Source organism: Bombus terrestris, unplaced genomic scaffold, assembly GCF_910591885.1.
Source record: "Bombus terrestris unplaced genomic scaffold, iyBomTerr1.2, whole genome shotgun sequence".
NCBI classification, from domain to species: Eukaryota; Metazoa; Arthropoda; class Insecta; order Hymenoptera; family Apidae; genus Bombus; species Bombus terrestris.
In genome coordinates, this window is record NW_025963553.1 from 1,561,255 (window position 1) to 1,577,906 (window position 16,652).

Below are 16,652 nucleotides of genomic sequence, written 5' to 3' on the forward strand. Positions count from 1 at the left end.
ATAAGTCGCCTCCATGTCGAATGACTAACGCAAGAGGGATTGGTTTTAGGTTAGGCTATAGCTTTCGAGCGATCGCAGCGAGCGAGGGACGCGGAGAGGTGTGTCACAATCGAATAGTGTGGTACACGGGTACATTGAAATATTCGCAACAGCCCGAGGAGCCGGAAGTCTTTATCCTATTGCCTACTGACAAATGTTTACAGTTCACCAATAGTTTCACATAAATAGTACTATTTCCTCATATTACAGTGCAATGGGATTTCCGAAATGGCTGACATAATTAGGTACTAACACGAAATATATGCAAGGCAATATAAGGTATATGTATAGCTTGGAAATTGTGACCGTTGCTCGCTCGGTCCGCTCGCTCGTAAAAATTTAGTCCAACCTCATATCCGATTCGATACGTTCGCACATTCGAAATATGTCGCCACCATATCGAATAATGAACGCAAGAGGGATTGGTTTTAGGTTAGGCTATAGCTTTCGAGCGAGCACGGCGAGCGAGGGACGCGGAGAGGTGTGTCACAATCGAACGGTGTGGCACACGGGGAGATTGAAATATTCGCACAGAGACCGAGGAGCCGGAAGTCTTTATCCTATTGCCTACTGACAAATGTTTACAGTTCACCAATAGTTTCACATAAACAGTACTATTTCGACATACTACAGTGCAATGTGATGTCCGAAATAGCTGACAAAATTAGGTACTAACACGAAATATATGCAAGGCAATATAAGGTATATGTATAGCTTGGAAATTGGGACCGTTGCTCGCTCGCTCCGCTCGCTCGTAAAAATTTAGTCCAACCTCACATCCGGTCCGACACGTTCGCAAATTTGAAATAAGTCGCCTCCATGTCGAATGACTAACGCAAGAGGGATTGGTTTTAGGTTAGGCTATAGCTTTCGAGCGAGTACGGAGGGCGAGGGACGCGGAGAGGTGTGTCACAATCGCACGGTGTGGCACACGGGGACATTGAACTACTCGCACCAGCCCGAGGAGCCGGAAGTCTTTATCCTATTGCCTACTGACAAAAGTTTACAGTTCACCAATACTTTCACATAAATAGTACTATTTCCTCATAGTACAGTGCAATGTGATTTCCGAAATGGCTGACAAAATTAGGTACTAACACGTAATATATGCAAGGCAATATAAGGTATATGTATAGCTTGGAAATTGTGTCCGTTGCTCGCTCGCTCCGCCCGCTCGTAAAAATTTAGTCCAACCTCACATCCGATCCGACACGTTCGCAAATTTGAAATAAGTCGCCTCCATGTCGAATGACTAACGCAAGAGGGATTGGTTTTAGGTTAGGCTATAGCTTTCGAGCGAGCACGGCGAGCGAGGGACGCGGAGAGGTGTGTCACAATCGAACGGTGTGGCACATAGGGGACATTGAAGTATTCGCACCAGCCCGAGGAGCCGGAGGTCTTTATCCTATTGCCTACTGACAAATGTATTCAGTTTACCAATAGTTTCACATAAATAGTACTATTTCCAAATAGTACGGTGCAATCTGATGTCCGAAATGGCTGACAAAATAAGGTACTAACACGAAATATATGCAAGACAATATAAGGTATATGTATAGCTTGGAAATTGTGACCGTTGCTCGCTCGGTCCGCTCGCTCGTAAAAACTTAGTCCAACCTCATATCCGATTCGATACGTTCGCAAATTCGAAATATGTCGCCACCATATCGATTAATGAACACAAGATGGATTGGTTTTAGGTTAGGCTATAGTTTTTGAGCGAGCGCAGCGAGCGAGGGACGCGGAGAGGTGTGTCACAATCGAAGAGTGTGGTACACGGGTACATTGTAATATTCGCACCAGCCCGAGGAGCCGGAAGTCTTTATCCTATTGCCTACTGACAAATGTTTACAGTTCACCAATACTTTCACATAAATAGTACTATTTCCTCATAGTACAGTGCAATGTGATTTCCGAAATGGCTGACAAAATTAGGTACTAACACGAAATATATGCAAGGCAATATAAGGTATATGTATAGCTAGGAAATTGTGACCGTTGCTCGCTCGCTCCTCTCGCTCGTAAAAATTTATTCCAACCTCACATCCGATCCGACACGTTCGCAAATTTGAAATAAGTCGCCTCCATGTCGAATGACTAACGCAAGAGGGATTGGTTTTAGGTTAGGCTATAGCTTTCGAGCGAGCACGGCGGCGAGGGACGCGGAGAGGTGTGTCACAATCGAACGGTGTGGCACACGGGGACATTGAAATATTCGCACCAGCCCGAGGAGCCGGAAGTCTTTATCCCATTGCCTACTGACAAATGTTTACAGTTCACCAATAGTTTCACCCAAGTAGTACTATTTCCTCATAGTACAGTGCAATGTGATTTCCGAAATGGCTGACATAATTAGGTACTAACACGAAATATATGCAAGGCAATATAAGGTATATGTATAGCTTGGAAATTGGGACCGTTGCTCGCTCGCTCCGCTCGCTCGTAAAAATTTAGTCCAACCTCACATCCGGTCCGACACGTTCGCAAATTTGAAACAAGTCGCCTCCATGTCGAATGACTAACGCAAGAGGGATTGGTTTTAGGTTAGGCTATAGCTTTCGAGCGAGCAGGGCGAGCGAGGGACGCGAAGATATGTGTCACAATCGAACGGTGTGGCACATGGGGACATTGAAATGTTCGCACCAGCCCGAGTAGCCGGACGTCTTTATCCTATTGCCTACTGACAAATGTTTACAATTTATGAATACTGTCACATAAACAGTACTATTTCCACATACTACGGTGCAATGTGATGTCCGAAATAGCTGACAAAATTAGGTAATAACACGAAATATATGCAAGGCAATATAAGGTATTTGTATAGCTTGGAAATTGTGACCGTTGCTCGCTCGCTTCGCACGCTCGTAAAAATTTAGTCCAACCTCACATCCGATCCGACACGTTCGCAAATTTGAAATAAGTCGCCTCCATGTCGAATGACTAACGCAAGAGGGATTGGTTTTAGGTTAGGCTATAGCATTCGAGCGAGCACGGCGGGCGAGGGACGCGGAGAGGTGTGTCACAATCGAACGGTGTGGCACACGGGGACATTGAAATATTCGCACCAGCCCGAGGAGCCGGAAGTCTTTTTCCTGTTGCCTACTTCCAAATGTTTACAGTTCACCAATAGTTTCACATAAATAGTACTATTTCCTCATAGTACAGTGCAATGTGATTTCCGAAATGGCAGACAAAATTGGGAACTAACACGAAATATATGCAAGGTAATATAAGGTATATGTATAACTTGGAAATTGTGTCCGTTGCTCGCTCGCTCCGCCCGCTCGTAAAAATTTAGTCCAACCTCACATCCGATCTGACACGTTCGCAAATTTGAAATAAGTCGCCTCCATGTCGCATGACTAACGCAAGAGGGATTGGTTTTAGGTTAGGCTATAGCTTTCGAGCGAGCACGGCGGGCGAGGGACGCGGAGAGGTGTGTCACAATCGAACGGTGTGGCACACGGGGACATTGAAATATTCGCACCAGCCCGAGGAGCCGGAAGTCTTTATCCCATTGCCTACTGACAAATGTTTACAGTTCACCAATAGTTTCACCCAAGTAGTACTATTTCCTCATAGTACAGTGCAATGTGATTTCCGAAATGGCTGACATAATTAGGTACTAACACGAAATATATGCAAGGCAATATAAGGTATATGTATAGCTTGGAAATTGGGACCGTTGCTCGCTCGCTCCGCTCGCTCGTAAAAATTTAGTCCAACCTCACATCCGGTCCGACACGTTCGCAAATTTGAAACAAGTCGCCTCCATGTCGAATGACTAACGCAAGAGGGATTGGTTTTAGGTTAGGCTCTAGCTTTCGAGCGAGCGCAGCGAGCGAGGGACGCGGAGACGTGTGTCACAATCGGACGGTGTGGCACACGGGGACATTGAAATATTCGCACCAGCCCGAGGAGCCGGAAGTCTTTATCCTATTGCATACTGACAAATGTTTACAGTTCACCAATAGTTTCACATAAATAGTACTATTTCCACATAGTACAGTGCAATCTGATGTCCGAAATGGCTGACAAAATTAGGTACTAACACGAAATATATGCAAGGCAATATAAGGTATATGTATAGCTAGGAAATTGTGACCGTTGCTCGCTCGCTCCTCTCGCTCGTAAAAATTTATTCCAACCTCACATCCGATCCGACACGTTCGCTAATTCGAGATATGTCGCCACCATATCGAATAATGAACGCAAGATGGATTGGCTTTAGGTTAGGCTATAGCTTTCGAGCGAGCACGGCGAGCGAGGGACGCGGAGAGGTGTGTCACAATCGAACGGTGTGGCACACGGGGACATTGAAATATTCGCACCAGCCCGAGGAGCCGGAAGTCTTTATCCTATTGCCTACTGACAAATGTTTACAGTTCACCAATACTTTCACATAAATAGTACTATTTCCTCATAGTACAGTGCAATGTGATTTCCGAAATGGCTGACAAAATTAGGTACTAACACGTAATATATGCAAGGCAATATAAGGTATATGTATAGCTTGGAAATTGTGACCGTTGCTCGCTCGCGCCGCTCGCTCGTAAATATTTAGTCCAACCTCACATCCGATCCGACACGTTCGCAAATTTGAAATAAGTCGCCTCCATGTCGAATGACTAACGCAAGAGGGATTGGTTTTAGGTTAGGCTATAGCTTTCGAGCGAGCACGGCGGGCGAGGGACGCGGAGAGGTGTGTCACAATCGAACGGTGTGGCACACGGGGACATTGAAATATTCGCACCAGCCCGAGGAGCCGGAAGTCTTTATCCCATTGCCTACTGACAAATGTTTACAGTTCACCAATAGTTTCACCCAAGTGGTACTATTTCCTCATAGTACAGTGCAATGTGATTTCCGAAATGGCTGACAAAATTAGGTACTAACACGTAATATATGCAAGGCAATATAAGGTATATGTATAGCTTGGAAATTGTGACCGTTGCTCGCTCGCGCCGCTCGCTCGTAAATATTTAGTCCAACCTCACATCCGATCCGACACGTTCGAAAATTTGAAACAAGTCGCCTCCATGTCGAATGACTAACGCAAGAGGGATTGGTTTTAGGTTAGGCTATAGCTTTCGAGCGAGCAGGGCGAGCGAGGGACGCGAAGATATGTGTCACAATCGAACGGTGTGGCATATGGGGACATTGAAATGTTCGCACCAGCCCGAGTAGCCGGACGTCTTTATCCTATTGCCTACTGACAAATGTTTACAATTTATGAATACTGTCACATAAACAGTACTATTTCCACATACTACGGTGCAATGTGATGTCCGAAATAGCTGACAAAATTAGGTAATAACACGAAATATATGCTAGGCAATGTAAGGTATGTGTATAGCTTGGAAATGGCGACCGTTGCTCGCTCGCTCCGCTCGCTCGTAAAAATTTAGTCCAACCTCACATCCGATGCGATACGTTCGCAAATTCGAAATATGTCGCCACCATATCGAATAATGAACGCAAGATGGATTGGTTTTAGGTTAGGCTATAGTTTTCGAGCGAGCGCAGCGTGCAAGGGACGCGGAGAGGTGTGTCACAATCGAACGGTGTGGCACACGGGGACATTGAAATATTCGCACCAGCCCGAGGAGCCGGAAGTCTTTATCCCATTGCCTACTGACAAATGTTTACAGTTCACCAATAGTTTCACCCAAGTAGTACTATTTCCTCATAGTACAGTGCAATGTGATTTCCGAAATGGCTGACATAATTAGGTACTAACACGAAATATATGCAAGGCAATATAAGGTATATGTATAACTTGGAAATTGTGTCCGTTGCTCGCTCGCTCCGCCCGCTCGTAAAAATTTAGTCCAACCTCACATCCGATCTGACACGTTCGCAAATTTGAAATAAGTCGCCTCCATGTCGCATGACTAACGCAAGAGGGATTGGCTTTAGGTTAGGCTCTAGCTTTCGAGCGAGCGCAGCGAGCGAGGGACGCGGAGACGTGTGTCACAATCGGACGGTGTGGCACACGGGGACATTGAAATATTCGCACCAGCCCGAGGAGCCGGAAGTCTTTATCCTATTGCATACTGACAAATGTTTACAGTTCACCAATAGTTTCACATAAATAGTACTATTTCCACATAGTACAGTGCAATCTGATGTCCGAAATGGCTGACAAAATTAGGTACTAACACGAAATATATGCAAGGCAATATAAGGTATATGTATAGCTTGGAAATTGCGACCGTTGCTCGCTCGCTCCGCTCGCTCGTAAAAATTTAATCCAACCTCACATCCGATCCGACACGTTCTTAAATTTGAAATCAGTCGCCTACATGTCGAATGACTAACGCAAGAGGGATTGATTTTAGGTTAGGCTATAGCTTTCGAGCGAGCACGGCGTGCGAGGGACGCGGAGAGGTGTGTCACAATCGAACGGTGTGGCACACGGGGACATTCAAATATTCGCACCAGCCCGAGGAGCCGGAAGTCTTTATATTATTGCCTACTGACAAATGTTTACAGTTCACCAATAGTTTCACATAAATAGTACTATTTCCTCATAGTACAGTGCAATGTGATTTCCGAAATGGCTGACAAAATTAGGTACTAACACGAAATATATGCAAGGCAATATAAGGTATATGTGTAGCTTGGAAATTGCGACCGTTGCTCGCTCGCTCCGCTCGCTCGTAAAAATTTTGTCCAACCTCACATCCGATCCGACACGTTCGCAAATTTGAAATAAGTCGCCTCCATGTCGAATGACTAACGCAAGAGGGATTGGTTTTAGGTTAGGCTATAGTTTTTGAGCGAGCGCAGCGAGGGAGGGACGCGGAGAGGTGTGTCACAATCGAATAGTGTGGTACACGGGTACATTGAAATATTCGCAACAGCCCGAGGAGCCGGAAGTCTTTATCCTATTGCCTACTGACAAATGTTTACAGTTCACCAATAGTTTCACATAAATAGTACTATTTCCTCATATTACAGTGCAATGTGATTTCCGAAATGGCTGACATAATTAGGTACTAACACGAAATATATGCAAGGCAATATTAGGTATATGTATAGCTTGGAAATTGTGATCATTTCTCGCTCGCTCCGCTCGCTCGTAAAAATCTACTCCAACCTCACAACCGATCCGACACGTTCGCATATTCGAAATATGTCGCCTTCATATCGAATGACTAACGCAAGAGGGATTGGTTTTAGGTTAGGCTATGGTCTTCGAGCGAGCGCAGCGAGCGAGAGACGCGTATAGGTGTGTCACAATCCAACGGTTTGGCATATACTGACATTGAAACATTCGTACCAGCCCGAGGAGCCGGAAGTCTTTATCCTATTGCCTACTGGCAAATGTTTACAGTTCACCAATAGTTTCACATAAATAGTACCATTTCCTCATAGTACACAGCAATGTGATTTTCGAAATGGCTGACAAAATTGGGTACTAACACGAAATATATGCAAGGCAATATAAGGTATATGTATGGCTTGGAAATTGTGACCGTTGCTCGCTCGCTCCGCTCGCTCGTAAAAATTTAGTCCAACCTCACATCCGATCCGACACGTGCGCAAATTTGAAATAAGTCGCCTCCATGTCGAATGACTAACGCAAGAGGGATTGGTTTTAGGTTAGGCTATAGTTTTTGAGCGAGCGCAGCGAGTGAGGGACGCGGAGAGGTGTGTCACAATCGAATAGTGTGGTACACGGGTACATTGAAATATTCGCAACAGCCGGAGGAGCCGGAAATCTTTATCCTATTGCCTACTAACAAATGTTTACAGTTCACCAATAGTTTCACATAAATAGTACTATTTCCTCATATTACAGTGCAATGTGATTTCCGAAATGGCTGACATAATTAGGTACTAACACGAAATATATGCAAGGCAATGTAAGGTATATGTATAGCTTGGAAATTGTGACCGTTGATCGCTCGCTCCGCTCGCTCGTAAAAATTTAGGCCAACCACACAACCGATCAGACACGTTCGCAAATTTGAAACAAGTCGCCTCCATGTCGAATGACTAACGCAAGAGGGATTGGTTTTAGGTTAGGCTATAGTTTTCGAGCGAGCGAAGCGAGCGAGAGACGCGTTAAGGTGTGTCACAATCCAACGGTTTGGCACATACTGACATTGAAACGTTCGCACCAGCCCGAGGAGCCGGAAGTCTTTATCATATTGCCTACTGACAAATGTTTACAGTTTGTGAATAGTTTCACATAAATAGTACCATTTCCACATAGTACAGTGCAATGTGATGTCCGAAATGCCTGACAAAATTTGGTAATAACGCGAAATATATGCAAGGCAATATTAGGTATATGTATAGCTTGGAAATTGTGATCATTTCTTGCTCGCTCCGCTCGCTCGTAAAAATCTACTCCAACCTCACAACCGATCCGACACGTTCGCAAATTCGAAATATGTCGCCTTCATATCGAATGACTAACGCAAGAGGGATTGGTTTTAGGTTAGGCTATAGTTTTCGAGCGAGCGCAGCGTGCGAGAGACGCGTAAAGGTGTGTCACAATCCAACGGTTTGGCACATACGGACATTGAAACACTCGCACCAGCCCGAGGAGCCGGAAGTCTTTATCCTATTGCCTACTGACAAATGTTTACAGTTTATGAATAGTATCACATAAATAGTACTATTTCCACATACTACAGTGCAATGTGATGTCCGCAGTGGCTGACAAAATTAGGTACTAACACGATATATATGCATATTGCAAGGTATATGTATACCTTGCAAATTGTGATCGTTTCTCGCTCGCTCCGCTCGCTCGTAAAAATCTACTCCAACCTCACAACCGATCCGACACGTTCGCAAATTCGAAATAAGTCGCCTTCATATCGAATGACTAACGCAAGAGCGATTGGTTTTAGGTTAGGCTATTGTTTTCGAGCGAGCGCAGCGAGCGAGAGAAGCGTCAAGGTGTGTCACAATCCAACGGTTTGGCACATACTGACATTGAAACGTTCGCACCAGCCCGAGGAGCCGGAAGTCTTTATCATATTGCCTACTGACAAATGTTTACAGTTTATGAATAGTATCACATAAATAGTACTATTTCCACATACTACAGTGCAATGTGATGTCTGAAGTGGCTGACAAAATTAGGTAATAACACGAAATATATGCTAGGCAATGTAAGGTATGTGTATGGCTTGGAAATTGTGACCGTTGCTCTCTCGCTCCGCTCGCTTGTAAAAATTTAGTCCAACCTCATATCCGATTCGATACGTTCGCAAATTTGAAATAAGTCGCCTCCATGTCGAATGACTAACGCCAGAGGGATTGGTTTTAGGTTAGGCTATAGCTTTCGAGCGAGCACGGCGAGCGAGGGTCGCGGAGAGGTGTGTCACATTCGAACGGTGTGGCACGTGGGGACATTGAAATATTCGCACCAGCCCGAGTAGCCGGAAGTCTTTATCCTATTGCCTACTGACAAATGTTTACAGTTCACCAATAGTTTCACATAAATAGTACTATTTCCTCATATTACAGTGCAATGCGATTTCCGAAATGGCTGACATAATTAGGTACTAACACGAAATATATGCAAGGCAATATAAGGTATATGTATAGCTAGGAAATTGTGACCGTTGATCGCTCGCTCCGCTCGCTCGTAAAAATTTAGGCCAACCACACAACCGATCAGACACGTTCGCAAATTTGAAACAAGTCGCCTCCATGTCGAATGACTAACGCAAGAGGGATTGGTTTTAGGTTAGGCTATAGTTTTCGAGCGAGCGAAGCGAGCGAGAGACGCGTTAAGGTGTGTCACAATCCAACGGTTTGGCACATACTGACATTGAAACGTTCGCACCAGCCCGAGGAGCCGGAAGTCTTTATCATATTGCCTACTGACAAATGTTTACAGTTTGTGAATAGTTTCACATAAATAGTACCATTTCCACATAGTACAGTGCAATGTGATGTCCGAAATGCCTGACAAAATTTGGTAATAACGCGAAATATATGCAAGGCAATATTAGGTATATGTATAGCTTGGAAATTGTGATCATTTCTTGCTCGCTCCGCTCGCTCGTAAAAATCTACTCCAACCTCACAACCGATCCGACACGTTCGCAAATTCGAAATATGTCGCCTTCATATCGAATGACTAACGCAAGAGGGATTGGTTTTAGGTTAGGCTATAGTTTTCGAGCGAGCGCAGCGTGCGAGAGACGCGTAAAGGTGTGTCACAATCCAACGGTTTGGCACATACGGACATTGAAACACTCGCACCAGCCCGAGGAGCCGGAAGTCTTTATCCTATTGCCTACTGACAAATGTTTACAGTTTATGAATAGTATCACATAAATAGTACTATTTCCACATACTACAGTGCAATGTGATGTCCGAAGTGGCTGACAAAATTAGGTACTAACACGATATATATGCATATTGCAAGGTATATGTATACCTTGCAAATTGTGATCGTTTCTCGCTCGCTCCGCTCGCTCGTAAAAATCTACTCCAACCTCACAACCGATCCGACACGTTCGCAAATTCGAAATAAGTCGCCTTCATATCGAATGACTAACGCAAGAGCGATTGGTTTTAGGTTAGGCCATTGTTTTCGAGCGAGCGCAGCGAGCGAGAGAAGCGTCAAGGTGTGTCACAATCCAACGGTTTGGCACATACTGACATTGAAACGTTCGCACCAGCCCGAGGAGCCGGAAGTCTTTATCATATTGCCTACTGACAAATGTTTACAGTTTATGAATAGTATCACATAAATAGTACTATTTCCACATACTACAGTGCAATGTGATGTCTGAAGTGGCTGACAAAATTAGGTAATAACACGAAATATATGCTAGGCAATGTAAGGTATGTGTATGGCTTGGAAATTGTGACCGTTGCTCTCTCGCTCCGCTCGCTTGTAAAAATTTAGTCCAACCTCATATCCGATTCGATACGTTCGCAAATTTGAAATAAGTCGCCTCCATGTCGAATGACTAACGCCAGAGGGATTGGTTTTAGGTTAGGCTATAGCTTTCGAGCGAGCACGGCGAGCGAGGGTCGCGGAGAGGTGTGTCACATTCGAACGGTGTGGCACGTGGGGACATTGAAATATTCGCACCAGCCCGAGTAGCCGGAAGTCTTTATCCTATTGCCTACTGACAAATGTTTACAGTTTACCAATTGTTTCACATAAGTAGTACTATTTCCTCACAGTACAGTGCAATGTGATTTCCGAAATGGCTGACAAAATTAGGTACTAACACGTAATATATGCAAGGCAATATAAGGTATATGTATAGCTTGGAAATTGTGTCCGTTGCTCGCTCGCTCCGCCCGCTCGTAAAAATTTAGTCCAACCTCACATCCGATCCGACACGTTCGCAAATTTGAAATAAGTCGCCTCCATGTCGAATGACTAACGCAAGAGGGATTGGTTTTAGGTTAGGCTATAGCTTTCGAGCGAGCACGGCGAGCGAGGGACGCGGAGAGGTGTGTCACAATCGAACGGTGTGGCACACAGGGGACATTGAAATATTCGCACCAGCCCGAGGAGCCGGAGGTCTTTATCCTATTGCCTACTGACAAATGTATTCAGTTTACCAATAGTTTCACATAAATAGTACTAATTCCAAATAGTACGGTGCAATCTGATGTCCGAAATGGCTGACAAAATAAGGTACTAACACGAAATATATGCAAGACAATATAAGGTATATGTATAGCTTGGAAATTGTGACCGTTGCTCGCTCGGTCCGCTCGCTCGTAAAAACTTAGTCCAACCTCATATCCGAGTCGATACGTTCGCAAATTCGAAATATGTCGCCACCATATCGAATAATGAACACAAGATGGATTGGTTTTAGGTTAGGCTATAGTTTTTGAGCGAGCGCAGCGAGCGAGGGACGCGGAGAGGTGTGTCACAATCGAAGAGTGTGGTACACGGGTACATTGTAATATTCGCACCAGCCCGAGGAGCCGGAAGTCTTTATCCTATTGCCTACTGACAAATGTTTACAGTTCACCAATAGTTTCACATAAATAGTACTATTTCCTCATATTACAGTGCAATGCGATTTCCGAAATGGCTGACATAATTAGGTACTAACACGAAATATATGCAAGGCAATATAAGGTATATGTATAGCTAGGAAATTGTGACCGTTGCTCGCTCGCTCCTCTCGCTCGTAAAAATTTATTCCAACCTCACATCCGATCCGACACGTTCGCTAATTCGAGATATGTCGCCACCATATCGAATAATGAACGCAAGATGGATTGGCTTTAGGTTAGGCTATAGCTTTCGAGCGAGCACGGCGAGCGAGGGACGCGGAGAGGTGTGTCACAATCGAACGGTGTGGCACACGGGGACATTGAAATATTCGCACCAGCCCGAGGAGCCGGAAGTCTTTATCCTATTGCCTACTGACAAATGTTTACAGTTCACCAATACTTTCACATAAATAGTACTATTTCCTCATAGTGCAGTGCAATGTGTTTTCCGAAATGGCTGACAAAATTGGGTACTAACACGAAATATATGCAAGGGAATGTAAGGTATATGTATAGCTTGGAAATTGTGACCGTTGCTCGCTCGCTCCGCTCGCTCGTAAAAATTTAGTCCAACCTCACATCCGATCCGACACGTTCGCAAATTTGAAATAAGTCGCCTCCATGTCGTATGACTAACGCAAGAGGGATTGGTGTTAGGTTAGGCTATAGCTTTCGAGCGAGCACGGCGAGCGAGGGACGCGGAGAGGTGTGTCACAATCGAACGGTGTGGCACACGGGGACATTGAAATATTCGCACCATCCAGAGGAGCCGGAGGTGTTTATCCTGTTGCCTACTGACAAATGTTTACAGTTCACCAATGGTTTCACATAAATAGTACTATTTCCTCATAGTACAGTGCAATGTGATTTCCGAAATGGCTGACAAAATTGAGTACTAACACGAAATATATGCAAGGGAATGTAAGGTATATGTATAGCTTGGAAATTGTGACCGTTGCTCGCTCGCTCCGCTCGCTCGTAAAAATTTAGTCCAACCTCACATCCGATCCGACACGTTCGCACATTCGAAATATGTCGCCACCATATCGAATAATGAACGCAAGAGGGATTGGTTTTAGGTTAGGCTATAGCTTTCGAGCGAGCACGGCGAGCGAGGGACGCGGAGAGGTGTGTCACAATCGAACGGTGTGGCACACGGGGAGATTGAAATATTCGCACAGAGAGCGAGGAGCCGGAAGACTTTATCCTATTGCCTACTGACAAATGTTTACAGTTCACCAATAGTTTCACATAAATAGTACTATTTCCTGATATTACAGTGCAATGTGATTTCCGATATGGCTGACATAATTAGGTACTAACACGAAATATATGCAAGGCAATGTAAGGTATATGTATAGCTTGGAAATTGTGACCGTTGCTCGCTCGCTCCGCTCGCTCGTAAAAATTTAGTCCAACCTCACATCCGATCCGACACGTTCGCAAATTTGAAATAAGTCGCCTCCATGTCGAATGACTAACGCAAGAGGGATTGGTTTTAGGTTAGGCTATAGCTTTCGAGCGAGCACGGCGAGCGAGGGTCGCGGAGAGGTGTGTCACATTCGAACGGTGTGGCACGTGGGGACATTGCAATATTCGCACCAGCCCGAGTAGCCGGAAGTCTTTATCCTATTGCCTACTGACAAATGTTTACAGTTTACCAATTGTTTCACATAAGTAGTACTATTTCCTCATAGTGCAGTGCAATGTGTTTTCCGAAATGGCTGACAAAATTGGGTACTAACACGAAATATATGCAAGGGAATGTAAGGTATATGTATAGCTTGGAAATTGTGACCGTTGCTCGCTCGCTCCGCTCGCTCGTAAAAATTTAGTCCAACCTCACATCCGATCCGACACGTTCGCAAATTCGAAATATGTCGCCACCATATCGAATAATGAACGCAAGAGGGATTGGTTTTAGGTTAGGCTATAGCTTTCGAGCGAGCACGGCGAGCGAGGGACGCGGAGAGGTGTGTCACAATCGAACGGTGTGGCACACGGGGAGATTGAAATATTCGCACAGAGACCGAGGAGCCGGAAGTCTTTATCCTATTGCCTACTGACAAATGTTTACAGTTCACCAATAGTTTCACATAAATAGTACTATTTCCTGATATTACAGTGCAATGTGATTTCCGATATGGCTGACATAATTAGGTACTAACACGAAATATATGCAAGGCAATGTAAGGTATATGTATAGCTTGGAAATTGTGACCGTTGCTCGCTCGCTCCGCTCGCTCGTAAAAATTTAGTCCAACCTCACATCCGATCCGACACGTTCGCAAATTTGAAATAAGTCGCCTCCATGTCGAATGACTAACGCAAGAGGGATTGGCTTTATGTTAGGCTACAGCTTTCGGGCGAGCGCAGCGAGCGAGGGTCGCGGAGAGGTGTGTCACAATCGAACGGTGTGGCACACGTGGACATTGAAATAATCGCACCAGCCCGAGGAGCCGGAAGTCTTTATCCTATTGCCTACTGACAAATGTTTACAGTTCACCAATAGTTTCACATAAATAGTACTATTTCCTCATAGTACAGTGCAATGTGATTTCCGAAATGGCTGACAAAATTAGGTACTAACACGAAATATATGCAAGGCAATATAAGGTATATGTATAGCTTGGAAATTGCGACCGTTGCTCGCTCGGTCCGCTCGCTCGTAAAAATTTAGTCCAACCTCATATCCGATTCGATACGTTCGCAAATTCGAAATATGTCGCCACCATATCGAATAATGAACGCAAGATGGATTGGTTTTAGGTTAGGCTGTAGTTTTTGAGCGATCGCAGCGAGCGAGGGACGCGGAGAGGTGTGTCACAATCGAATAGTGTGGTACACGGGTACATTGAAATATTCGCAACAGCCCGAGGAGCCGGAAGTCTTTATCCTATTGCCTACTGACAAATGTTTACAGTTCACCAATAGTTTCACATAAATAGTACTATTTCCTCATATTACAGTGCAATGTGATTTCCGAAATGGCTGACATAATTAGGTACTAACACGAAATATATGCAAGGCAATATAAGGTATATGTATAGCTTGGAAATTGTGACCGTTGCTCGCTCGGTCCGCTCGCTCGTAAAAATTTAGTCCAACCTCATATCCGATTCGATACGTTCGCACATTCGAAATATGTCGCCACCATATCGAATAATGAACGCAAGAGGGATTGGTTTTAGGTTAGGCTATAGCTTTCGAGCGAGCACGGCGAGCGAGGGACGCGGAGAGGTGTGTCACAATCGAACGGTGTGGCACACGGGGAGATTGAAATATTCGCACAGAGACCGAGGAGCCGGAAGTCTTTATCCTATTGCCTACTGACAAATGTTTACAGTTCACCAATAGTTTCACATAAACAGTACTATTTCGACATACTACAGTGCAATGTGATGTCCGAAATAGCTGACAAAATTAGGTACTAACACGAAATATATGCAAGGCAATATAAGGTATATGTATAGCTTGGAAATTGGGACCGTTGCTCGCTCGCTCCGCTCGCTCGTAAAAATTTAGTCCAACCTCACATCCGGTCCGACACGTTCGCAAATTTGAAATAAGTCGCCTCCATGTCGAATGACTAACGCAAGAGGGATTGGTTTTAGGTTAGGCTATAGCTTTCGAGCGAGTACGGAGGGCGAGGGACGCGGAGAGGTGTGTCACAATCGCACGGTGTGGCACACGGGGACATTGAACTACTCGCACCAGCCCGAGGAGCCGGAAGTCTTTATCCTATTGCCTACTGACAAAAGTTTACAGTTCACCAATACTTTCACATAAATAGTACTATTTCCTCATAGTACAGTGCAATGTGATTTCCGAAATGGCTGACAAAATTAGGTACTAACACGTAATATATGCAAGGCAATATAAGGTATATGTATAGCTTGGAAATTGTGTCCGTTGCTCGCTCGCTCCGCCCGCTCGTAAAAATTTAGTCCAACCTCACATCCGATCCGACACGTTCGCAAATTTGAAATAAGTCGCCTCCATGTCGAATGACTAACGCAAGAGGGATTGGTTTTAGGTTAGGCTATAGCTTTCGAGCGAGCACGGCGAGCGAGGGACGCGGAGAGGTGTGTCACAATCGAACGGTGTGGCACATAGGGGACATTGAAATATTCGCACCAGCCCGAGGAGCCGGAGGTCTTTATCCTATTGCCTACTGACAAATGTATTCAGTTTACCAATAGTTTCACATAAATAGTACTATTTCCAAATAGTACGGTGCAATCTGATGTCCGAAATGGCTGACAAAATAAGGTACTAACACGAAATATATGCAAGACAATATAAGGTATATGTATAGCTTGGAAATTGTGACCGTTGCTCGCTCGGTCCGCTCGCTCGTAAAAACTTAGTCCAACCTCATATCCGATTCGATACGTTCGCAAATTCGAAATATGTCGCCACCATATCGAATAATGAACACAAGATGGATTGGTTTTAGGTTAGGCTATAGTTTTTGAGCGAGCGCAGCGAGCGAGGGACGCGGAGAGGTGTGTCACAATCGAAGAGTGTGGTACACGGGTACATTGTAATATTCGCACCAGCCCGAGGAGCCGGAAGTCTTTATCCTATTGCCTACTGACAAA